This window comes from Ambystoma mexicanum, chromosome 12 (assembly GCF_040938575.1).
Source record: "Ambystoma mexicanum isolate Mex_15411 chromosome 12, UKY_AmexF1_1, whole genome shotgun sequence".
Taxonomy (NCBI): Eukaryota; Metazoa; Chordata; class Amphibia; order Caudata; family Ambystomatidae; genus Ambystoma; species Ambystoma mexicanum.
The window spans coordinates 328,691,263-328,718,679 of record NC_090936.1 but is presented as its reverse complement, the minus strand read 5'-3'; positions in this window follow the sequence as shown (position 1 = coordinate 328,718,679).

Below are 27,417 nucleotides of genomic sequence, written 5' to 3'. Positions count from 1 at the left end.
GTCTCAGGTTTGGTATTAGAAGCATTGAGATATCACATCTCATGCTATAGGAAGGGTCTCAGGATTGGAATGGGAAGGACTTGGATATCACATCTCATGCTATAGGGAGGGTCTCAAGTTTGATATTAGAAGCTTTGAGATATCACATCTCATGATATCGGAAGGGTCTCAGGATTAGAATGGGAAGGAGTTGGATATCACATCTCATGATAAAGGAAGGGTCTAAGGTTTGGAATGGGAAGGACTTGGATATCACATCTCATGCTATAGGAAGGCTCTCAGGTTTGGAAGGGGAAAGAGTTGGATATCACATTTCATGTTAGAGGTAGGATCTCAGGTTTGGTATTAGAAGTATTGAGATATCAAGTCTCATAGTATAGGAAGGGTCTCAGAATTGGAATGGGAAGGAGTTGGATATCACATCTCAAGCTATAGGAAGTGTCTCAGGATTGGAATGGGAAGGACTTGGATATCACATCTCATGCTATAGAAAGGCTCTCAGGTTTGGAAGGGGAAAGAGTTGGATATCACATTTCATGTTAGAGGTAGGATCTCAGGTTTGGTATTAGAGGCATTGAGATATCACATCTCATGCTATCAGAAGGGTCTCAGGAATGGAATGGGAAGGAGTTGGATATCACATCTCATGCTAAAGGGAGGGTCTCAGGTTTGGAAGGGGAAGGATTTGGATATCACATCTCATGTTATCGGAAGGATCTCACGTTTGGTATTAGAAGTATTGAGATATCAAGTCTCATAGTATAGGAAGGGTCTCAGAATTGGAATGGGAAGGAGTTGGATATCACATCTCAAGCTATAGGAAGTGTCTCAGGATTGGAATGGGAAGGAGCTGGATATCACATCTCATGCTAAAGGAAGGGTCTCAGGTTTGGAACGGGAAGGATTTGGATATCACATCTCATGTTATAGGAAGGGTCTCAGGTTTGGTATAAGCATTGAGATATCACATCTCTGCTATCGGAAGTGTCTCAGGATTGGAATGGGAAGGAGCTGGATATCACATCTCATGCTAAAGGAAGGGTCTCAGGTTTGGAACGGGAAGGAGTTGGATATCACATCTCATGTTATAGGAAGGGTCTCAGGTTTGGTATAAACATTGAGATATCACATCTCTGCTATCGGAAGTGTCTCAGGGTTGGAATGGGAAGGAGTTGGATATCACATCTCATGCTAAAGGAAGGGTCTCAGGTTTGGAACGGGAAGGAGTTGGATATCACATCTCATGTTATAGGAAGGGTCTCAGGTTTGGTATAAACATTGAGATATCACATCTCTGCTATCGGAAGTGTCTCAGGATTGGAATGGGAAGGAGTTGGATATCCCATCTCATGTTATAGGACGGGTCTCAGGTTTGTTATTAGAATCATTGAGATATCATATTGCATGCTGTAGGAAGGGTCTAAGGGTTGGAATGTGAAGGACTTGGATATCACATCTCATGCTATAGATAGGCTCTTAGGTTTGGAAAGGGAAGGAGTTGGATATCACATTTCATGTTAGAGGAAGGATCTCAGGTTTGATATTAGAAGCATTGAGATATCACATCTCATGCTATCGGAATTGTCTCAGGATTGGAATGGGAAGGAGCTGGATATCACATCTCATGCTAAAGGAAGGGTCTCAGGTTTGGAACGGGAAGGAGTTGGATATCACATCTCATGTTATAGGAAGGGTCTCAGGTTTGGTATAAACATTGAGATATCACATCTCAGCTATCGGAAGTGTCTCAGGATTGGAATGGGAAGGAGTTGGATATCCCATCTCATGTTATAGGACGGGTCTCAGGTTTGTTATTAGAATCATTGAGATATCATATTGCATGCTGTAGGAAGGGTCTAAGGGTTGGAATGTGAAGGACTTGGATATCACATCTCATGCTATAGATAGGCTCTTAGGTTTGGAAAGGGAAGGAGTTGGATATCACATTTCATGTTAGAGGAAGGATCTCAGGTTTGGTATTAGAAGCATTGAGATATCACATCTCATGCTATAGGAAGGGTCTCAGGATTGGAATGGGAAGGAGTTGGATATCACATCTCATACTATAGGAAGGGTCTCAGGTTTGGTATAAGCATTGAGATATCACATCTCATGCTATAGGACGGGTCTCAGGATTGGAATGGAAGGAGTTGGATATCACATCTCATGTTATAGGAAGGATCTCAGGTTTGGTATTAGAAGCATTGAGACATCACATCTCATGCTATAGGAAGGGTCTCAGGGTTGGAATGGGAAGGAGTTGGATATCACATCTCATCCAATAGGAAGGGCCTCAGGTTTGGAATGGGAAGGAATTGGATATCACATCTCTTGTTATAGGAAGGATCTCAGGTTTGGTATTAGAAGCATTGAGATATCAAATCTCATGCTATAGGAAGGGTCTCAGGATTGGAATGTGAAGGATTTGGATATCACATCTCATGCTAAAGGAAGGGTCTCAGGTTTGGTAGAAGCATTGAGATATCACGTCTCTGCTATCGGAAGGGTCTCAGGATTGAATTGGGAAGGAGTTGGATATCCCTTTTCATGCTATAGGAAGGGTCTCAGGATTTGAATGGCAAGGAGTTGGATATCACATCTCATGCCATAGTATGGGTCTCAGGTTTGGTAGAAGCATTGGGATATCACATCTCATGCTATCGGAAGGGTATCAGTATTGGATTTGGAAGAAGTTGGATATCCCATCTCATGCTATAGGAAGGGTCTCAGGTTGGAATGGGAAGGAGTTGGATATCACATTTCATGTTATAGGAAGGCTCTCAGGATTGGAATGGGAAGGACTTGGATATCATATCTCATGCTATAGGACGGGTCTCTGGTTTGTTATTAGAATCATTGAGATATCATATTGCATGCTGTAGGAAGGGTCTAAGGATTGGAATGGGAAGGACCTGGATGTTAGGAAAGATTTCGTTATTGTAGGGAACTTTCCTTCCATGTGGCATCCCCTAAACTTTTTGCTATTGTTTTCAACCTGTTTTCTTGACTTTGCCAGAGAAGTGCAGCCTTCTGCCGTACTCCTCTGGGCTTTCGCTCCTTTCTTACGGGGAAACTGACATGCCCTTAAGACAGTCAGTACCGGGGAACGCTGTTTCCCGTAGTTTCTTTTATCGTGTCGCCATTTTAGTGCAACACGACACAAGAGGGCACTGTAAGCTAAGTTACAGCTCTCTTGGGTCTCTAGCCTTCTACAGACCCTAGACACTCTTGTAGGATGGTTTTTGGATCGGTGCAAGTCATTCAGGGACTGGGCTGGTGGCAGCGATCATTTGGTTTATTTTGAGCTCCTTTTGCCGTTCTGAGCACCTTTTTGCCGCGAACACAAAAGGGTGGCCCGGCTACCCAAAATGGCCGGACCACGAGGCTCCTTTGTCTCGTCCACTGTCCGTCTTGCTCCCTTTACCTTCCCCCGGGTCAGGCGACCCGGGGCCTTCCTTATTTGGGCATGTAGTTTCCCGCGAAACACGGTTGCTTTCGCGGGCTTCTACATGTCGTTTGAGTGCCCCCAGGATGTGGGCTGGGCTGTCTGGTCCCAATACACATCCTGGGTGCCAGAGAGTCTAGGGTGGTGTGAATGCCTGGGACCACTGTGGTCCGTGATTGGTCCACGTATGGTATGTGTGTTGATGAGCGGATCTCCCATTGGCTCCCCTCCGTTTTGGCGCGAAGGGAACCGTGGATAAGAGGGAGCTGGAAACACCACTACCAGGTCGATCTCCTGAGTTCTTACGAACCCAGGGATACAGGAGCCAAGTATCCTGCGAACACGAGGCTGGACCGAGGAATCGCTGGTGACCCCCTGAAGAACTTCTGCTCCTCATTGCTGTCGTCCGGTGAAGCCCTTTCCACCTAAGATCGAACAAGAAGGCCTGTACTGGCGCTTCGACCTATTGGAATAGCAGGACCAGCTATTCCCGGCACCTTCATCAACTCCTGCCGTAAGCCTTCGAAAGTGTCTCTGGGCCATCCAGTTGACTGACCAGCTTACTAAGGAGTCCTGCTCTGTAATCGCCGACAGGTTGGGTGGTATTCTGAGTCCGGGGCACGCTCACACGCTTCGTTTGCTTAGCAACCCTAAGCTAGAGGTGAACGGTGCTCGTTTGGCTTGAATACACCCGGCCGTTCCGTTGCCCTGCCGTGGCGACAAAACTGTGCAGGATTCTTCGATCGGGACGTCTTTTTACTCTGCACGACGACGAGACGTTCCCTGCTCTTCAGAACCTGCCAGAAGCTGCATCTATCGAGGAGAAGCTCGGGCCTGCTTGCTTCGGGGACCGGTGAGTAGATTAGCTAGGATCTGGTCGCCCTCCTGCAGTGCCCCTTGCTTTTCCCCGCTGTAAATACAGCTCCCCTTGTCCGTACTCGCGCCCTACTTCTGCCTCACAGTGGAGGCTGCGCTAGAGTCGCGGACCGTGTTCTCCTTCATTAGGGCACCCTACAGAGCTGTCCAACGTCCTCCGAAGAGCTTCACCTTCTGCCCTTTGGCACCGGCGTGTGCAGGTACTTTTGAGCGCTAGGCTCCACTCTTCGTAGGGATTGGACTACCATCTAGTTAGGGGCCTCAGAAGGCGGACATATCACACGCATTGGTTCGCACTGCCTGTTTTCCTTCCCCTGCAGGTGGATAACATATTTCGTGCTGCTAATGCTGTGAAACTGTGTATTCTGTATATATATTGGGTGGATAGTGTATGTGTTGGTTTAATATCGTTGTATATTGCTGCTTTTACTGTGGTTATTAGTTTCAAGGCCTTATAATAAATGTGTATCTATTTTTGATATAAACAACTGTTTGGAGTAGTTTGTAAGCGCTCTTGCTTTGTGTGCTCACTGTGGGCTTTCAGTCACCCTCACCCCTCTTGAGACCTAGTCTTGACCGCCGCGATCGCTACCTTGATTGGTCTGGCTTGTCCAGAGGTTACCCTGTTCCAAGTAATTAGGTTGGCCTTCTGAACTTCTGCGCCACCAGGACAGAGTTCAGAAATCCGTCTTAACAAATTGGTGTACAGCGGTGGGATACGACTGAAGGTATCCAGTGTTGCGCACGAGCTAAGGCGTTTTCAGGTTATTCCAACCAGGACACGCAGTAAAGTATTGAATATAACGTTAAAAAGGCCATAGTCCTATCAACAGTATGGAAACGAATACTTTATTAACCTTAAATGCTTCGAAATCTGAAACATTGAAGAAGATGTGTGCGGAGAGAGGGGTTTCCTCTCAAGGCACTAAATTGGAAATGATCCAGAGAATCGTGGCGTGGCAAGAAGCACAGCTTGACGCTATAACTTCCGAGGACAGTGCAGAAGGTGGTGGGGCTGCTCTCACTGGCAGAACCGACGGTTCTGCCGCTGCACTGATCCATCACGACCACGAGGACAGGGAGGATGTAATGTCTAACGTTTCCTCTGCCAGTGTTGATGGGGAGGCTATGCTTGAATTCAAGAAGCAAGAGCTGCGGTTTAGGCAGCAGGAGCTTGAATTCAGCATAGCCAAACTGAAAATCGACAAGGCAGAAAAACAAAAAGACAGGGATCACCAGTTGGAACTGGCCAAGCTTCAGTTCGCAAATGGGTCCAAGGGTCCTGGACATGGTTCTGGGGCTTCCTCTCATCCACGGTTTCCAAAAGATCTGCTCAGTGTGTATGAGGAACGAAATGACATTATGGACTGGTTAAATGCGTTTGAGTATGCATGCGAGGTTCAAGAGGTTGATAATGCGGATAAGATTGCATGGTTACTCAGCAGACTGCCCCATTCTGGTTGCAGTGCCATTATGGAAATGTCGAAGGCTGAGCGCGCTGATTTTGCAATGTTGAAGCAGACTCTCATTTTAAAGTTTGGGAAGACTCCGACCCAATATTTGAAAAGGTTTAGAGAGTATAAGAAAAAGGAAGGTGGTACTTGGGTGTCGTATGTAGCTGAGTCCCTGAAAAACTTAACTGGCTGGGTTGAAGGTTATAAGGTTTCTACCTTCGAAGGCATGATCAATCTGGTCATGCTGGAACACATTTTTGCTTCTTCTTCCCCGGAGCTTAAGCAGCATTTGGCCGATTCGAAGGAGATAGATCCTAAGAAGCTGGCCATTGCAGCAGACTTATGGGTGTCACATCGAGTGTCCCATAAGGACAAAACTCATCCTGGTAAGCAGGAGGAAGGGAAAAAGTCCAAAGATGTGGAGGGTGGGGAATCTGCTAAATCTTCTTCCCATAAGGGCCACAAAAAGAAAAATAAGGGTAAGCCATACGAGAACTCACAGGGTAGCGGAGGTTCGCCTCCGAAACAGAACTCTGGTTATAATAAGCCTCCCTACGTAAACAGACCCAATGGGGCTTGTTTTTCTTGTGGAGCAACTGACCATGTGAAGGGGGATCCCCGTTGTAAGGTTAGACCTTTGGGGGTCCACTCCGCTAATCTGGCCTTCTCCTCCTACGAGGAAGAAGAGATTACAGGAGCATCCTTCTCCTCAGACTCATTTCCCAGCGGAATAGAGGCTGAGGTAGTTTTAGTGTCCCTGGGTTCCTGGGAGCCTAAAGTCGCAGAGGCGTATGCTAGGATTCCGGATAATACCAAGCACTACTTTAAAGACAGTGTGCTGATCAATGGAGTGGATACTCCAGCTCTTAGGGATAGTGGGTGCAGTCGAACTGTAGTGGATTCTACCTTGGTAGACTCAGAGGAAGTTGCCAGAGCTACTCTGATGCCCACTAAGTTGGCTGACGGCCCCCTCCGTATGTTTCCCGTGATCCCTGTTAATCTAACTTTAAATGGTACAGCAGTTAGGATTCCAGTGAGCATTCAGAGAAACGTCCCGGGAAAGGTCTTGTTGGGCAATGATCTCAGAGCTCTAGGGCTCGTAGGAGACACTGCCGAAAGACCCTACACACGGTCTCAAGCACGGGCAGCATTGGCCAAGTCCAATACGCCGCCCCAGCCGAAGGGGAAACCCAAGGCGAAAGGAGTCAACAAGTCCCGACGGGGGAAAGAGAATATTCCCCCGAGCTCGCCTACCACTGCGGTGGAGGGAGTTGGTCAATCGCCCGAGCCTGACGAGGAGGTGGCGATGCCTGAAGTGTTCGACCTCAACGACCATCCTGAACTAAAAGACTTGTTAGTTGAAGGAGGTCCTGATAGGGACGACTTCAGTAAGGGCCAACGTGAGTGCCCATCTCTGGAAGGCCTAAGGAGACAGGCCTGCTCCCAGCTTGAGGGTGAACCTCCTGGGAAGCATCGGATTTATTGGGAAGGTGGACTCCTGTACAGTGAGCCCACAGAGTCTACAGAAGGAGACCATAGGAGGTTGGTGGTTCCCCTTGCTGTTAGACCCTTCCTCCTGCAGTTGGCGCATGAAGTTCCCCTTGCTGGTCACCTTGGAATGAAGAGGACCAAGCAAAGGTTATCTATGCACTTCTACTGGCCCAAGATGGGGGTGCAAGTAGAAAGTCACTGCAGGAGTTGTGCCTCCTGCCAGTTGTCTGGTAAGGTTGGCGCGACAATCCAAGCTCCGTTGGTACCGCTCCCAGTTGTGGGGGTACCATTTGAAAGGGTAGGGATCGACATCGTTGGTCCCCTTGACCCGCAAACATCCTCAGGCAATAGGTTTATCCTGGTGCTGGTCGACCATGCAACCAGGTATCCTGAGGCCATCCCATTAAAGACTGTAACTGCCAAGTCAGTTGCAAAAGCTTTACTCGGCATATTTACTAGGGTTGGCTTCCCTAAAGAAGTTGTGTCAGATCGTGGCAGCAACTTTATGTCGAAGTATATGCAGGCTATGTGGAAAGAATGTGGGGTCACCTACAAGTTCTCTTCTGCATATCACCCCCAGACCAATGGTCTGGTGGAACGTTTCAACAGAACGTTAAAGAGCATGATTGGGGCTCTGGAGGAGCCCCAGAGAAGAAAATGGGATCTTCTCTTACCATGCTTGCTGTTTGCCTACCGAGAGGTACCACAGGAGGGTGTTGGCTTCAGCCCCTTCGAACTTCTGTTCGGTCATCCCGTACGGGGACCCTTAGCCATCGTCAAAGAGGGATGGGAGATGCCCACTCCCCCTGTTACTACCAATGTAGTTGACTATGTGCTAGGGCTCAGAAAACGGATGGTACTCCTGATGGGCTTGGCTAGTGAAAAGTTGAAGGCAGGACAAGCGCTGGTGAAACATTGGTACGACCAGAAAGCTTCCTTAATTCACTTTACCCCTGGTCAGCAAGTCCTGATCATGAACCCTATAAGGCCTCGCGCTTTACAGGACAAATGGTCAGGCCCTTACACAGTGGTGGAGCCCCTGGGTGAGGTGAACTATTTAGTGGACCTTGGAAGGCCTGGACAGGCTCCAAAAGTGTTCCACATAAATAGGCTGAAGGCTTTCGTCCCAAGAGTCGAAATCGCAGCACTGCTACTGGCGTCAGACGTTGAGGAAGAGGAGTCAGAACCTCTTCCCGACCTGTTCCAAAGCGTTCCTTCAGATAGCTCCGTTGAGGGTGTCCGAGTGGCCCCTCACCTGACTTCTGATCAGCAGGCTGAGGTGAAAAGTTTGCTTAGGCAGTTTTCCCCCCTGTTTTCACAGTCGCCTGGTTTGACACCTTGGTGCAAACATAACATTGACACAGGAGACAGTGTACCTACCAAAAGTAGGGGATACAGGATGTCGGATAAAGTACGGTCTTATATTAAGACCGAGGTCAACAAAATGTTAGACCTTGGGGTGATTGAACCCTCTAGTAGTCCTTGGTCCAGTCCTGTGGTATTGGTTCCAAAGGCAGGCACCTCTGAATTGAGGTTCTGCGTGGATTACAGGGCTCTGAATGCTGTCACCAAGACAGACGCTCACCCCTTGTCTCGAACTGACGAGCTGGTGGATACCTTGGGTGCCTCCAAGTACCTCAGCACGTTTGACCTGACTGCGGGCTATTGGCAAATAGCTTTAGCAGAACATGCCAAGGAGAAGACAGCATTTTCAACTCCCGACGGGCTTTACCAATTCCGGGTAATGCCGTTCGGATTGAAGAATGCACCTGCCACTTTCCAGAGGCTTGTGAATCATGTGTTGAATGGGTTGGACGAATTCTGTCTTGCATATCTGGACGATATAGCAGTTTTCAGTGCCACCTGGGAAGACCATGTGAAACACCTCGGGATTGTGCTCCAGGCTCTTCAGAAAGCCCACTTGACCATAAAGGCGAGTAAATGCCAGATTGGACAAGGCTCAGTGGTTTACCTTGGGCATGAAGTAGGTGGAGGAAGGATACAGCCTCTCCCCAGTAAAGTACAAGCAGTACAAGACTGGCCTACCCCCACTACACAAACCCAAGTGAGAGCCTTCTTAGGACTCACGGGTTATTACCGCAATTTTATGGCAGACTATGGCACCATAGCTGCTCCGCTGACTGCCCTCACAACTCCGAAGAAACCCAAGAAGGTAACTTGGACTGACGAGTGTGAGAAGGCCTTCAATGGCTTGAAAGACTCCTTGTGCCAGGCCCCTGTGCTCAGGGCCCCTGATTATCAAAGACCTTTTATCGTGCAGACGGATGCCTCTGACACTGGGATAGGAGCTGTACTATCACAAGTAGATGAGAAGGGTAAGGAACACCCTATCGGTTTTATTAGTCGCCAGCTTAAGGACAGAGAGCTCAGATGGTCCACGGTAGAGAAAGAATGTTTCTCTGTTGTGTGGGCCCTAAGGAAGCTGCGGCCCTACCTCTATGGGACCCACTTCACTGTGCAAACTGACCATAAGCCGTTAAAGTGGCTAATGAACATGAAGGGGGAGAATCCAAAGTTGCTTAGGTGGTCCATAAGTCTACAAGGCTTCGACTTCACTATTGAGCATAGGCCAGGTGTCCAACATAGCAATGCTGATGGGTTGTCCAGAATGTTTTACCGACCTGAACAAGAGACTCATCCAGGGGTGGATTAGTTCCCCCTGTCCATAGTCTGGGAGGGGCGAGTGTTAGGAAAGATTTCGTTATTGTAGGGAACTTTCCTTCCATGTGGCAACCCCTAAACTTTTTGCTATTGTTTTCAACCTGTTTTCTTGACTTTGCCAGAGAAGTGCAGCCTTCTGCCGTACTCCTCTGGGCTTTCGCTCCTTTCTTACGGGGAAACTGACATGCCCTTAAGACAGTCAGTACCGGGGAACGCTGTTTCCCGTAGTTTCTTTTATCGTGTCGCCATTTTAGTGCAACACGACACAAGAGGGCACTGTAAGCTAAGTTACAGCTCTCTTGGGTCTCTAGCCTTCTACAGACCCTAGACACTCTTGTAGGATGGTTTTTGGATCGGTGCAAGTCATTCAGGGACTGGGCTGGTGGCAGCGATCATTTGGTTTATTTTGAGCTCCTTTTGCCGTTCTGAGCACCTTTTTGCCGCGAACACAAAAGGGTGGCCCGGCTACCCAAAATGGCCGGACCACGAGGCTCCTTTGTCTCGTCCACTGTCCGTCTTGCTCCCTTTACCTTCCCCCGGGTCAGGCGACCCGGGGCCTTCCTTATTTGGGCATGTAGTTTCCCGCGAAACACGGTTGCTTTCGCGGGCTTCTACATGTCGTTTGAGTGCCCCCAGGATGTGGGCTGGGCTGTCTGGTCCCAATACACATCCTGGGTGCCAGAGAGTCTAGGGTGGTGTGAATGCCTGGGACCACTGTGGTCCGTGATTGGTCCACGTATGGTATGTGTGTTGATGAGCGGATCTCCCATTGGCTCCCCTCCGTTTTGGCACGAAGGGAACCGTGGATAAGAGGGAGCTGGAAACACCACTACCAGGTCGATCTCCTGAGTTCTTACGAACCCAGGGATACAGGAGCCAAGTATCCTGCGAACACGAGGCTGGACCGAGGAATCGCTGGTGACCCCCTGAAGAACTTCTGCTCCTCATTGCTGTCGTCCGGTGAAGCCCTTTCCACCTAAGATCGAACAAGAAGGCCTGTACTGGCGCTTCGACCTATTGGAATAGCAGGACCAGCTATTCCCGGCACCTTCATCAACTCCTGCCGTAAGCCTTCGGAAGTGTCTCTGGGCCATCCAGTTGACTGACCAGCTTACTAAGGAGTCCTGCTCTGTAATCGCCGACAGGTTGGGTGGTATTCTGAGTCCGGGGCACGCTCACACGCTTCGTTTGCTTAGCAACCCTAAGCTAGAGGTGAACGGTGCTCGTTTGGCTTGAATACACCCGGCCGTTCCGTTGCCCTGCCGTGGCGACAAAACTGTGCAGGATTCTTCGATCGGGACGTCTTTTTACTCTGCACGACGACGAGACGTTCCCTGCTCTTCAGAACCTGCCAGAAGCTGCATCTATCGAGGAGAAGCTCGGGCCTGCTTGCTTCGGGGACCGGTGAGTAGATTAGCTAGGATCTGGTCGCCCTCCTGCAGTGCCCCTTGCTTTTCCCCGCTGTAAATACAGCTCCCCTTGTCCGTACTCGCGCCCTACTTCTGCCTCACAGTGGAGGCTGCGCTAGAGTCGCGGACCGTGTTCTCCTTCATTAGGGCACCCTACAGAGCTGTCCAACGTCCTCCGAAGAGCTTCACCTTCTGCCCTTTGGCACCGGCGTGTGCAGGTACTTTTGAGCGCTAGGCTCCACTCTTCGTAGGGATTGGACTACCATCTAGTTAGGGGCCTCAGAAGGCGGACATATCACACGCATTGGTTCGCACTGCCTGTTTTCCTTCCCCTGCAGGTGGATAACATATTTCGTGCTGCTAATGCTGTGAAACTGTGTATTCTGTATATATATTGGGTGGATAGTGTATGTGTTGGTTTAATATCGTTGTATATTGCTGCTTTTACTGTGGTTATTAGTTTCAAGGCCTTATAATAAATGTGTATCTATTTTTGATATAAACAACTGTTTGGAGTAGTTTGTAAGCGCTCTTGCTTTGTGTGCTCACTGTGGGCTTTCAGTCACCCTCACCCCTCTTGAGACCTAGTCTTGACCGCCGCGATCGCTACCTTGATTGGTCTGGCTTGTCCAGAGGTTACCCTGTTCCAAGTAATTAGGTTGGCCTTCTGAACTTCTGCGCCACCAGGACAGAGTTCAGAAATCCGTCTTAACACTGGATATCACATCTCACGCTATAGATAGGCTCTTAGGTTTGGAAAGGGAAGGAGTTGGATATCACATTTCATGTTAGAGGAAGGATCTCAGGTTTGGTATTAGAAGCATTGAGATATCACATCTCATGCTATAGGAAGGGTCTCAGGATTGGAATGGGAAGTAGTTGGATATCACATCTCATGCTATAGGAAGGGTCTCAGGTTTGGTATAAGCATTGAGATATCACATCTCATGCTATAGGACCGGTCTCAGGATTGGAATGGAAGGAGTTGGATATCACATCTCATGTTATAGGAAGGATCTCAGGTTTGGTATTAGAAGCATTGAGACATCACATCTCATGCTATAGGAAGGGTCTCAGGGTTGGAATGGGAAGGAGTTGGATATCACAACTCATCCAATAGGAAGGGTCTCAGGTTTGGAATGGGAAGGAATTGGATATCACATATCATGTTATAGGAAGGATCTCAGGTTTGGTATTAGAAGCATTGAGATATCACATCTCATGCTATAGGAAGAGTCTCAGGATTGGAATGTGAAGGATTTGGATATCACATCTCATGCTAAAGGAAGGGTCTCAGGTTTGGTAGAAGCATTGAGATATCACGTCTCTGCTATCGGAAGGGTCTTAGGATTGGATTGGGAAGGAGTTGGATATCCCTTCTCATGCTATAGGAAGTGTCTCAGGATTTGAATGGCAAGGAGTTGGATATCACATCTCATGCCATACAAAGGGTCTCAGGTTTGGTATAAGCATTGAGATATCACATCTCTGCTATCGGAAGGGTCTCAGGATTGGAATGGGAAGGAGTTGGATATTCCCATCTCATGTTATAGGAAGGGTCTCAGGTTTGGTATTAGAAGCATTGAGATATCACATCTCATGCTATAGGAAGGGTCTCAGGATTGGAATGGGAAGGACTTGGATATCACATCTCATGCTATAGGGAGGGTCTCAAGTTTGATATTAGAAGCTTTGAGATATCACATCTCATGATATCGGAAGGGTCTCAGGATTGGAATGGGAAGGTGTTGGATATCACATCTCATGATAAAGGAAGGTTCTAAGGTTTGGAAGGGGAAGGATTTGGATATCACATCTCATGTTATATTACGGGTCTCAGGTTTGGTATTAGAAGCATTGAGATATCAAGTCTCAGAGTATAGGAAGGGTCTCAGAATTGGAATGGGAAGGAGTTGGATATCACATCTCAAGCTATAGGAAAGGTCTCAGGATTGGAATGGGAAGGACTTGGATATCACATCTCATGCTATAGAAAGGCTCTCAGGTTTGGAAGGGGAAAGAGTTGGATATCACATTTCATGTTAGAGGTAGGATCTCAGGTTTGGTATTAGAGGCATTGAGATATCACATCTCAGGCTATAGGAAGGATCTCAGGTTTGGTATTAGAAGCATTGAGATATCACATCTCATGCTATCGGAAGGATCTCAGGTTTGGTATTAGAAGCATTGAGATATCACATCTCATGCTATCAGAAGGGTCTCAGGATTGGAATGGGAAGGAGTTGGATATCACATCTCATGCTAAAGGGAGGGTCTCAGGTTTGGAAGGGGAAGGATTTGGATATCACATCTCATGTTATCGGAAGGATCTCACGTTTGGTATTAGAAGTATTGAGATATCATATCTCATGCTATAGGAAGGGTCTCAGGATTGGAATGGGAAGGAGTTGGATATCACATCTCATGCTATGGGAAGGGTCTCAGGTTTGGTATAAGCAGTGAGATATCACATCTCATGCTATAGGAAGTGTCTCAGGATTGGAATGGGAAGGAGTTGGATATCACATCTCTTGTTATAGGAAGGATCTCAGGTTTGGTATAAGCATTGAGATATCACATCTCTGCTATCGGAAGGGTCTCAGGATTGGAATGGGAAGGAGTTGGATATTCCCATCTCATGTTATAGGAAGGGTCTCAGGTTTGGTATTAGAAGCATTGAGATATCACATCTCATGCTATAGGAAGGGTCTCAGGATTGGAATGGGAAGGACTTGGATATTACATCTCATGCTATAGGGAGGGTCTCACGTTTGATATTAGAAGCTTTGAGATATCACATCTCATGATATTGGAAGGGTCTCAGGATTAGAATGGGAAGGAGTTGGATATCACTTCTCATGATAAAGGAAGGGTCTAAGGTTTGGAAGGGGAAGGATTTGGATATCACATCTCATGTTATATTACGGGTCTCACGTTTGGTATTAGAAGCATTGAGATATCAAGTCTCATAGTATAGGAAGGGTCTCAGAATTGGAATGGGAAGGAGTTGGATATCACATCTCAAGCTATAGGAAGTGTCTCAGGATTGGAATGGGAAGGACTTGGATATCACATCTCATGCTATAGGAAGGCTCTCAGGTTTGGAAGGGGAAAGAGTTGGATATCACATTTCATGTTAGAGGTAGGATCTCAGGTTTGGTATTAGAGGCATTGAGATATCACATCTCATGCTATCAGAAGGGTCTCAGGAATGGAATGGGAAGGAGTTGGATATCACATCTCATGCTAAAGGGAGGGTCTCAGGTTTGGAAGGGGAAGGATTTGGATATCACATCTCATGTTATCGGAAGGATCTCACGTTTGGTATTAGAAGTATTGAGATATCAAGTCTCATAGTATAGGAAGGGTCTCAGAATTGGAATGGGAAGGAGTTGGATATCACATCTCAAGCTATAGGAAGTGTCTCAGGATTGGAATGGGAAGGACTTGGATATCACATCTCATGCTATAGGAAGGCTCTCAGGTTTGGAAGGGGAAAGAGTTGGATATCACATTTCATGTTAGAGGTAGGATCTCAGGTTTGGTATTAGAGGCATTGAGATATCACATCTCATGCTATCAGAAGGGTCTCAGGATTGGAATGGGAAGGAGTTGGATATCACATCTCATGCTATAGGGAGGGTCTCAGGATTGGAATGGGAAGGACTTAGATATCACATATCATCCTATAGGGAGGGTCTCAGTTTTGATATTAGAAGCATTGAGATATCACATCTCATGCTATCGGAAGTGTCTCAGGATTGGAATGGGAAGGAGCTGGATATCACATCTCATGATAAAGGAAGGGTCTAAGGTTTGGAAGGGGAAGGATTTGGATATCACATCTCATGTTATAGGACGGGTCTCAGGTTTGGTATTAGAAGCATTGAGATATCAAGTCTCATGGTATAAGAAGGGTCTCAGAATTGGAATGGGAAGGAGTTGGATATCACACCTCAAGCTATAGGAAGGGTCTCAGGATTGGAATGGGAAGGAGTTTGATATCACATCTCATGCCATAGTATGGGTCTCAGGTTTGGTAGAAGCATTGGGATATCACATCTCATGCTATCGGAAGGGTATCAGTATTGGATTTGGAAGAAGTTGGATATCCCATCTCATGCTATAGGAAGGGTCTCAGGTTGGAATGGGAAGGAGTTGGATATCACATTTCATGTTATAGGAAGGGTCTCAGGATTGGAATGGGAAGGACTTGGATATCATATCTCATGCTATAGGACGGGTCTCAGGTTTGTTATTAGAATCATTGAGATATCATATTGCATGCTGTAGGAAGGGTCTAAGGATTGGAATGGGAAGGACCTGGATGTCACATCTCATGCTATAGAACGGCTCTCAGGTTTGGAAAGGGAAGGAGTTGGATATCACATCTCATGCTATAGGAAGGGTCTCAGGTTTGGTATAAGCATTGAGATATCACATCTCATGCTATAGGACCGGTCTCAGGATTGGAATGGAAGGAGTTGGATATCACATCTCATGTTATAGGAAGGATCTCAGGTTTGGTATTAGAAGCATTGAGACATCACATCTCATGCTATAGGAAGGGTCTCAGGGTTGGAATGGGAAGGAGTTGGATATCACAACTCATCCAATAGGAAGGGTCTCAGGTTTGGAATGGGAAGGAATTGGATATCACATCTCATGTTATAGGAAGGATCTCAGGTTTGGTATTAGAAGCATTGAGATATCACATCTCATGCTATAGGAAGAGTCTCAGGATTGGAATGTGAAGGATTTGGATATCACATCTCATGCTAAAGGAAGGGTCTCAGGTTTGGTAGAAGCATTGAGATATCACGTCTCTGCTATCGGAAGGGTCTTAGGATTGGATTGGGAAGGAGTTGGATATCCCTTCTCATGCTATAGGAAGTGTCTCAGGATTTGAATGGCAAGGAGTTGGAGATCACATCTCATGCCATACAAAGGGTCTCAGGTTTGGTATAAGCATTGAGATATCACATCTCTGCTATCGGAAGGGTCTCAGGATTGGAATGGGAAGGAGTTGGATATTCCCATCTCATGTTATAGGAAGGGTCTCAGGTTTGGTATTAGAAGCATTGAGATATCACATCTCATGCTATAGGAAGGGTCTCAGGATTGGAATGGGAAGGACTTGGATATCACATCTCATGCTATAGGGAGGGTCTCAAGTTTGATATTAGAAGCTTTGAGATATCACATCTCATGATATCGGAAGGGTCTCAGGATTGGAATGGGAAGGTGTTGGATATCACATCTCATGATAAAGGAAGGGTCTAAGGTTTGGAAGGGGAAGGATTTGGATATCACATCTCATGTTATATTACGGGTCTCAGGTTTGGTATTAGAAGCATTGAGATATCAAGTCTCAGAGTATAGGAAGGGTCTCAGAATTGGAATGGGAAGGAGTTGGATATCACATCTCAAGCTATAGGAAGGGTCTCAGGATTGGAATGGGAAGGACTTGGATATCACATCTCATGCTATAGAAAGGCTCTCAGGTTTGGAAGGGGAAAGAGTTGGATATCACATTTCATGTTAGAGGTAGGATCTCAGGTTTGGTATTAGAGGCATTGAGATATCACATCTCATGCTATCAGAAGGGTCTCAGGAATGGAATGGGAAGGAGTTGGATATCACATCTCATGCTAAAGGGACGGTCTCAGGTTTGGAAGGGGAAGGATTTGGATATCACATCTCATGTTATAGGAAGGATCTCAGGTTTGGTATTAGAAGCATTGAGATATCACATCTCATGCTATCGGAAGGATCTCAGGTTTGGTATTAGAAGCATTGAGATATCACATCTCATGCTATCAGAAGGGTCTCAGGATTGGAATGGGAAGGAGTTGGATATCACATCTCATGCTAAAGGGAGGGTCTCAGGTTTGGAAGGGGAAGGATTTGGATATCACATCTCATGTTATCGGAAGGATCTCACGTTTGGTATTAGAAGTATTGAGATATCATATCTCATGCTATAGGAAGGGTCTCAGGATTGGAATGGGAAGGAGTTGGATATCACATCTCATGCTATGGGAAGGGTCTCAGGTTTGGTATAAGCAGTGAGATATCACATCTCATGCTATAGGAAGTGTCTCAGGATTGGAATGGGAAGGAGTTGGATATCACATCTCTTGTTATAGGAAGGATCTCAGGTTTGGTATAAGCATTGAGATATCACATCTCTGCTATCGGAAGGGTCTCAGGATTGGAATGGGAAGGAGTTGGATATTCCCATCTCATGTTATAGGAAGGGTCTCAGGTTTGGTATTAGAAGCATTGAGATATCACATCTCATGCTATAGGAAGGGTCTCAGGATTGGAATGGGAAGGACTTGGATATTACATCTCATGCTATAGGGAGGGTCTCACGTTTGATATTAGAAGCTTTGAGATATCACATCTCATGATATTGGAAGGGTCTCAGGATTAGAATGGGAAGGAGTTGGATATCACTTCTCATGATAAAGGAAGGGTCTAAGGTTTGGAAGGGGAAGGATTTGGATATCACATCTCATGTTATATTACGGGTCTCACGTTTGGTATTAGAAGCATTGAGATATCAAGTCTCATAGTATAGGAAGGGTCTCAGAATTGGAATGGGAAGGAGTTGGATATCACATCTCAAGCTATAGGAAGTGTCTCAGGATTGGAATGGGAAGGACTTGGATATCACATCTCATGCTATAGGAAGGCTCTCAGGTTTGGAAGGGGAAAGAGTTGGATATCACATTTCATGTTAGAGGTAGGATCTCAGGTTTGGTATTAGAGGCATTGAGATATCACATCTCATGCTATCAGAAGGGTCTCAGGAATGGAATGGGAAGGAGTTGGATATCACATCTCATGCTAAAGGGAGGGTCTAAGGTTTGGAAGGGGAAGGATTTGGATATCACATCTCATGTTATCAGAAGGATCTCACGTTTGGTATTAGAAGTATTGAGATATCAAGTCTCATAGTATAGGAAGGGTTTCAGAATTGGAATGGGAAGGAGTTGGATATCACATCTCAAGCTATAGGAAGTGTCTCAGGATTGGAATGGGTAGGACTTGGATATCACATCTCATGCTATAGGAAGGCTCTCGGGTTTGGAAGGGGAAAGAGTTGGATATCACATTTCATGTTAGAGGTAGGATCTCAGGTTTGGTATTAGAGGCATTGAGATATCACATCTCATGCTATCAGAAGGGTCTCAGGATTGGAATGGGAAGGAGTTGGATATCACATCTCATACTATAGGAAGGGTCTCAGGTTTGGTATAAGCATTGAGATATCACATCTCATGCTATAGGACGGGTCTCAGGATTGGAATGGAAGGAGTTGGATATCACATCTCATGTTATAGGAAGGATCTCAGGTTTGGTATTAGAAGCATTGAGACATCACATCTCATGCTATAGGAAGGGTCTCAGGGTTGGAATGGGAAGGAGTTGGATATCACATCTCATCCAATAGGAAGGGTCTCAGGTTTGGAATGGGAAGGAATTGGATATCACATCTCATGTTATAGGAAGGATCTCAGGTTTGGTATTAGAAGCATTGAGATATCAAATCTCATGCTATAGGAAGGGTCTCAGGATTGGAATGTGAAGGATTTGGATATCACATCTCATGCTAAAGGAAGGGTCTCAGGTTTGGTAGAAGCATTGAGATATCACGTCTCTGCTATCGGAAGGGTCTCAGGATTGGATTGGGAAGGAGTTGGATATCCCTTTTCATGCTATAGGAAGGGTCTCAGGATTTGAATGGCAAGGAGTTGGATATCACATCTCATGCCATAGGAAGGGTCTCAGGTTTGGTATAAGCATTGAGATATCACATCTCTGCTATCGGAAGGGTCTCAGGATTGGATTGGGAAGGAGTTGGATATCCCTTCTCATGCTATAGGAAGTGTCTCAGGTTGGAATGGGAAGGAGTTGGATATCACATCTCATGTTATAGAAAGGGTCTCAGGATTGGAATGGGAAGGAATTGGATATCACATCTCATGCTATAGGAAGGGTCTCAGATTTGGATTGGGAAGGAGTTGGATATCCCTTTTCATGCTATAGGAAGGGTCTCAGGATTGGAATGGGAAGGAGTTGTATATGACATCTCAGGCCATAGGAAGGTTCTCAGGTTTGGTATAAGCATTGAGATATCACATCTCTGCTATCGGAAAGGTCTCAGGATTGGAATGGGAAGGAGTTGGATATCCCATCTCATGTTATAGGAAGGGTCTCAGGTTTGGTATAGAAGCATGGAGATATCACATCTCATGCTATAGGAAGGGTCTCAGGATTGGAATGGGAAGGACTTGGATGTCACATCTCATGCTATAGGGAGGGTCTCAAGTTTGATATTAGAAGCATTGAGATAACAAATCTCATGATATCGGAAGGGTCTCAGGATTGGAATGGGAAGGAGTTGGATATCACATCTCATGATAAAGGAAGGGTCTAAGGTTTGGAAGGGGAAGGATTTGGATATCACATCTCATGTTATAGGACGGGTCTCAGGTTTGGTATTAGAAGCATTGAGATATCAAGTCTCATGGTATAAGAAGGGTCTCAGAATTGGAATGGGAAGGAGTTGGATATCACACCTCAAGCTATAGGAAGGGTCTCAGGATTGGAATGGGAAGGAGTTTGATATCACATCTCATGCCATAGTATGGGTCTCAGGTTTGGTAGAAGCATTGGGATATCACATCTCATGCTATCGGAAGGGTATCAGTATTGGATTTGGAAGAAGTTGGATATCCCATCTCATGCTATAGGAAGGGTCTCAGGTTGGAATGGGAAGGAGTTGGATATCACATTTCATGTTATAGGAAGGGTCTCAGGATTGGAATGGGAAGGACTTGGATATCATATCTCATGCTATAGGACGGGTCTCAGGTTTGTTATTAGAATCATTGAGATATCATATTGCATGCTGTAGGAAGGGTCTAAGGATTGGAATGGGAAGGACCTGGATATCACATCTCATGCTATAGATAGGCTCTTAGGTTTGGAAAGGGAAGGAGTTGGATATCACATTTCATGTTAGAGGAAGGATCTCAGGTTTGGTATTAGAAGCATTGAGATATCACATCTCATGCTATAGGAAGGGTCTCAGGATTGGAATGGGAAGTAGTTGGATATCACATCTCATGCTATAGGAAGGGTCTCAGGTTTGGTATAAGCATTGAGATATCACATCTCATGCTATAGGACCGGTCTCAGGATTGGAATGGAAGGAGTTGGATATCACATCTCATGTTATAGGAAGGATCTCAGGTTTGGTATTAGAAGCATTGAGACATCACATCTCATGCTATAGGAAGGGTCTCAGGGTTGGAATGGGAAGGAGTTGGATATCACAACTCATCCAATAGGAAGGGTCTCAGGTTTGGAATGGGAAGGAATTGGATATCACATCTCATGTTATAGGAAGGATCTCAGGTTTGGTATTAGAAGCATTGAGATATCACATCTCATGCTATAGGAAGGGTCTCAGGATTGGAATGTGAAGGATTTGGATATCACATCTCATGCTAAAGGAAGGGTCTCAGGTTTGGTAGAAGCATTGAGATATCACGTCTCTGCTATCGGAAGGGTCTCAGGATTGGATTGGGAAGGAGTTGGATATCCCTTCTCATGCTATAGGAAGGGTCTCAGGATTTGAATGGCAAGGAGTTGGATATCACATCTCATGCCATACGAAGGGTCTCAGGTTTGGTATAAGCATTGAGATATCACATCTCTGCTATCGGAAGGGTCTCAGGATTGGAATGGGAAGGAGTTGGATATTCCCATCTCATGTTATAGGAAGGGTCTCAGGTTTGGTATTAGAAGCATTGAGATATCACATCTCATGCTATAGGAAGGGTCTCAGGATTGGAATGGGAAGGACTTGGATATCACATCTCATGCTATAGGGAGGGTCTCAAGTTTGATATTAGAAGCTTTGAGATATCACATCTCATGATATCGGAAGGGTCTCAGGATTGGAATGGGAAGGTGTTGGATATCACATCTCATGATAAAGGAAGGGTCTAAGGTTTGGAAGGGGAAGGATTTGGATATCACATCTCATGTTATATTACGGGTCTCAGGTTTGGTATTAGAAGCATTGAGATATCAAGTCTCAGAGTATAGGAAGGGTCTCAGAATTGGCATGGGAAGGAGTTGGATATCACATCTCAAGCTATAGGAAGGGTCTCAGGATTGGAATGGGAAGGACTTGGATATCACATCTCATGCTATAGAAAGGCTCTCAGGTTTGGAAGGGGAAAGAGTTGGATATCACATTTCATGTTAGAGGTAGGATCTCAGGTTTGGTATTAGAGGCATTGAGATATCACATCTCATGCTATCAGAAGGGTCTCAGGAATGGAATGGGAAGGAGTTGGATATCACATCTCATGCTAAAGGGACGGTCTCAGGTTTGGAAGGGGAAGGATTTGGATATCACATCTCATGTTATAGGAAGGATCTCAGGTTTGGTATTAGAAGCATTGAGATATCACATCTCATGCTATCGGAAGGATCTCAGGTTTGGTATTAGAAGCATTGAGATATCACATCTCATGCTATCAGAAGGGTCTCAGGATTGGAATGGGAAGGAGTTGGATATCACATCTCATGCTAAAGGGAGGGTCTCAGGTTTGGAAGGGGAAGGATTTGGATATCACATCTCATGTTATCGGAAGGATCTCATGTTTGGTATTAGAAGTATTGAGATATCATATCTCATGCTATAGGAAGGGTCTCAGGATTGGAATGGGAAGGAGTTGGATATCACATCTCATGCTATAGGAAGGGTCTCAGGTTTGGTATAAGCAGTGAGATATAACATCTCATGCTATAGGAAGTGTCTCAGGATTGGAATGGGAAGGAGTTGGATATCACATCTCTTGTTATAGGAAGGATCTCAGGTTTGGTATAAGCATTGAGATATCACATCTCTGCTATCGGAAGGGTCTCAGGATTGGAATGGGAAGGAGTTGGATATTCCCATCTCATGTTATAGGAAGGGTCTCAGGTTTGGTATTAGAAGCATTGAGATATCACATCTCATGCTATAGGAAGGGTCTCAGGATTGGAATGGGAAGGAGTTGGATATCACATCTCATGCTATAGGGAGGGTCTCAAGTTTGATATTAGAAGCTTTGAGATATCACATCTCATGATATCGGAAGGGTCTCAGGATTAGAATGGGAAGGAGTTGGATATCACATCTCATGATAAAGGAAGGGTCTAAGGTTTGGAATGGGAAGGACTTGGATATCACATCTCATGCTATAGGAAGGCTCTCAGGTTTGGAAGGGGAAAGAGTTGGATATCACATTTCATGTTAGAGGTAGGATCTCAGGTTTGGTATTAGAAGTATTGAGATATCAAGTCTCATAGTATAGGAAGGGTCTCAGAATTGGAATGGGAAGGAGTTGGATATCACATCTCAAGCTATAGGAAGTGTCTCAGGATTGGAATGGGAAGGACTTGGATATCACATCTCATGCTATAGAAAGGCTCTCAGGTTTGGAAGGGGAAAGAGTTGGATATCACATTTCATGTTAGAGGTAGGATCTCAGGTTTGGTATTAGAGGCATTGAGATATCACATCTCATGCTATCAGAAGGGTCTCAGGAATGGAATGGGAAGGAGTTGGATATCACATCTCATGCTAAAGGGAGGGTCTCAGGTTTGGAAGGGGAAGGATTTGGATATCACATCTCATGTTATCGGAAGGATCTCACGTTTGGTATTAGAAGTATTGAGATATCAAGTCTCATAGTATAGGAAGGGTCTCAGAATTGGAATGGGAAGGAGTTGGATATCACATCTCAAGCTATAGGAAGTGTCTCAGGATTGGAATGGGAAGGAGCTGGATATCACATCTCATGCTAAAGGAAGGGTCTCAGGTTTGGAACGGGAAGGATTTGGATATCACATCTCATGTTATAGGAAGGGTCTCAGGTTTGGTATAAGCATTGAGATATCACATCTCTGCTATCGGAAGTGTCTCAGGATTGGAATGGGAAGGAGCTGGATATCACATCTCATGCTAAAGGAAGGGTCTCAGGTTTGGAACGGGAAGGAGTTGGATATCACATCTCATGTTATAGGAAGGGTCTCAGGTTTGGTATAAACATTGAGATATCACATCTCTGCTATCGGAAGTGTCTCAGGGTTGGAATGGGAAGGAGTTGGATATCACATCTCATGCTAAAGGAAGGGTCTCAGGTTTGGAACGGGAAGGAGTTGGATATCACATCTCATGTTATAGGAAGGGTCTCAGGTTTGGTATAAACATTGAGATATCACATCTCTGCTATCGGAAGTGTCTCAGGATTGGAATGGGAAGGAGTTGGATATCCCATCTCATGTTATAGGACGGGTCTCAGGTTTGTTATTAGAATCATTGAGATATCATATTGCATGCTGTAGGAAGGGTCTAAGGGTTGGAATGTGAAGGACTTGGATATCACATCTCATGCTATAGATAGGCTCTTAGGTTTGGAAAGGGAAGGAGTTGGATATCACATTTCATGTTAGAGGAAGGATCTCAGGTTTGATATTAGAAGCATTGAGATATCACATCTCATGCTATCGGAATTGTCTCAGGATTGGAATGGGAAGGAGCTGGATATCACATCTCATGCTAAAGGAAGGGTCTCAGGTTTGGAACGGGAAGGAGTTGGATATCACATCTCATGTTATAGGAAGGGTCTCAGGTTTGGTATAAACATTGAGATATCACATCTCAGCTATCGGAAGTGTCTCAGGATTGGAATGGGAAGGAGTTGGATATCCCATCTCATGTTATAGGACGGGTCTCAGGTTTGTTATTAGAATCATTGAGATATCATATTGCATGCTGTAGGAAGGGTCTAAGGGTTGGAATGTGAAGGACTTGGATATCACATCTCATGCTATAGATAGGCTCTTAGGTTTGGAAAGGGAAGGAGTTGGATATCACATTTCATGTTAGAGGAAGGATCTCAGGTTTGGTATTAGAAGCATTGAGATATCACATCTCATGCTATAGGAAGGGTCTCAGGATTGGAATGGGAAGGAGTTGGATATCACATCTCATACTATAGGAAGGGTCTCAGGTTTGGTATAAGCATTGAGATATCACATCTCATGCTATAGGACGGGTCTCAGGATTGGAATGGAAGGAGTTGGATATCACATCTCATGTTATAGGAAGGATCTCAGGTTTGGTATTAGAAGCATTGAGACATCACATCTCATGCTATAGGAAGGGTCTCAGGGTTGGAATGGGAAGGAGTTGGATATCACATCTCATCCAATAGGAAGGGCCTCAGGTTTGGAATGGGAAGGAATTGGATATCACATCTCTTGTTATAGGAAGGATCTCAGGTTTGGTATTAGAAGCATTGAGATATCAAATCTCATGCTATAGGAAGGGTCTCAGGATTGGAATGTGAAGGATTTGGATATCACATCTCATGCTAAAGGAAGGGTCTCAGGTTTGGTAGAAGCATTGAGATATCACGTCTCTGCTATCGGAAGGGTCTCAGGATTGAATTGGGAAGGAGTTGGATATCCCTTTTCATGCTATAGGAAGGGTCTCAGGATTTGAATGGCAAGGAGTTGGATATCACATCTCATGCCATAGTATGGGTCTCAGGTTTGGTAGAAGCATTGGGATATCACATCTCATGCTATCGGAAGGGTATCAGTATTGGATTTGGAAGAAGTTGGATATCCCATCTCATGCTATAGGAAGGGTCTCAGGTTGGAATGGGAAGGAGTTGGATATCACATTTCATGTTATAGGAAGGCTCTCAGGATTGGAATGGGAAGGACTTGGATATCATATCTCATGCTATAGGACGGGTCTCTGGTTTGTTATTAGAATCATTGAGATATCATATTGCATGCTGTAGGAAGGGTCTAAGGATTGGAATGGGAAGGACCTGGATGTTAGGAAAGATTTCGTTATTGTAGGGAACTTTCCTTCCATGTGGCATCCCCTAAACTTTTTGCTATTGTTTTCAACCTGTTTTCTTGACTTTGCCAGAGAAGTGCAGCCTTCTGCCGTACTCCTCTGGGCTTTCGCTCCTTTCTTACGGGGAAACTGACATGCCCTTAAGACAGTCAGTACCGGGGAACGCTGTTTCCCGTAGTTTCTTTTATCGTGTCGCCATTTTAGTGCAACACGACACAAGAGGGCACTGTAAGCTAAGTTACAGCTCTCTTGGGTCTCTAGCCTTCTACAGACCCTAGACACTCTTGTAGGATGGTTTTTGGATCGGTGCAAGTCATTCAGGGACTGGGCTGGTGGCAGCGATCATTTGGTTTATTTTGAGCTCCTTTTGCCGTTCTGAGCACCTTTTTGCCGCGAACACAAAAGGGTGGCCCGGCTACCCAAAATGGCCGGACCACGAGGCTCCTTTGTCTCGTCCACTGTCCGTCTTGCTCCCTTTACCTTCCCCCGGGTCAGGCGACCCGGGGCCTTCCTTATTTGGGCATGTAGTTTCCCGCGAAACACGGTTGCTTTCGCGGGCTTCTACATGTCGTTTGAGTGCCCCCAGGATGTGGGCTGGGCTGTCTGGTCCCAATACACATCCTGGGTGCCAGAGAGTCTAGGGTGGTGTGAATGCCTGGGACCACTGTGGTCCGTGATTGGTCCACGTATGGTATGTGTGTTGATGAGCGGATCTCCCATTGGCTCCCCTCCGTTTTGGCGCGAAGGGAACCGTGGATAAGAGGGAGCTGGAAACACCACTACCAGGTCGATCTCCTGAGTTCTTACGAACCCAGGGATACAGGAGCCAAGTATCCTGCGAACACGAGGCTGGACCGAGGAATCGCTGGTGACCCCCTGAAGAACTTCTGCTCCTCATTGCTGTCGTCCGGTGAAGCCCTTTCCACCTAAGATCGAACAAGAAGGCCTGTACTGGCGCTTCGACCTATTGGAATAGCAGGACCAGCTATTCCCGGCACCTTCATCAACTCCTGCCGTAAGCCTTCGAAAGTGTCTCTGGGCCATCCAGTTGACTGACCAGCTTACTAAGGAGTCCTGCTCTGTAATCGCCGACAGGTTGGGTGGTATTCTGAGTCCGGGGCACGCTCACACGCTTCGTTTGCTTAGCAACCCTAAGCTAGAGGTGAACGGTGCTCGTTTGGCTTGAATACACCCGGCCGTTCCGTTGCCCTGCCGTGGCGACAAAACTGTGCAGGATTCTTCGATCGGGACGTCTTTTTACTCTGCACGACGACGAGACGTTCCCTGCTCTTCAGAACCTGCCAGAAGCTGCATCTATCGAGGAGAAGCTCGGGCCTGCTTGCTTCGGGGACCGGTGAGTAGATTAGCTAGGATCTGGTCGCCCTCCTGCAGTGCCCCTTGCTTTTCCCCGCTGTAAATACAGCTCCCCTTGTCCGTACTCGCGCCCTACTTCTGCCTCACAGTGGAGGCTGCGCTAGAGTCGCGGACCGTGTTCTCCTTCATTAGGGCACCCTACAGAGCTGTCCAACGTCCTCCGAAGAGCTTCACCTTCTGCCCTTTGGCACCGGCGTGTGCAGGTACTTTTGAGCGCTAGGCTCCACTCTTCGTAGGGATTGGACTACCATCTAGTTAGGGGCCTCAGAAGGCGGACATATCACACGCATTGGTTCGCACTGCCTGTTTTCCTTCCCCTGCAGGTGGATAACATATTTCGTGCTGCTAATGCTGTGAAACTGTGTATTCTGTATATATATTGGGTGGATAGTGTATGTGTTGGTTTAATATCGTTGTATATTGCTGCTTTTACTGTGGTTATTAGTTTCAAGGCCTTATAATAAATGTGTATCTATTTTTGATATAAACAACTGTTTGGAGTAGTTTGTAAGCGCTCTTGCTTTGTGTGCTCACTGTGGGCTTTCAGTCACCCTCACCCCTCTTGAGACCTAGTCTTGACCGCCGCGATCGCTACCTTGATTGGTCTGGCTTGTCCAGAGGTTACCCTGTTCCAAGTAATTAGGTTGGCCTTCTGAACTTCTGCGCCACCAGGACAGAGTTCAGAAATCCGTCTTAACAAATTGGTGTACAGCGGTGGGATACGACTGAAGGTAT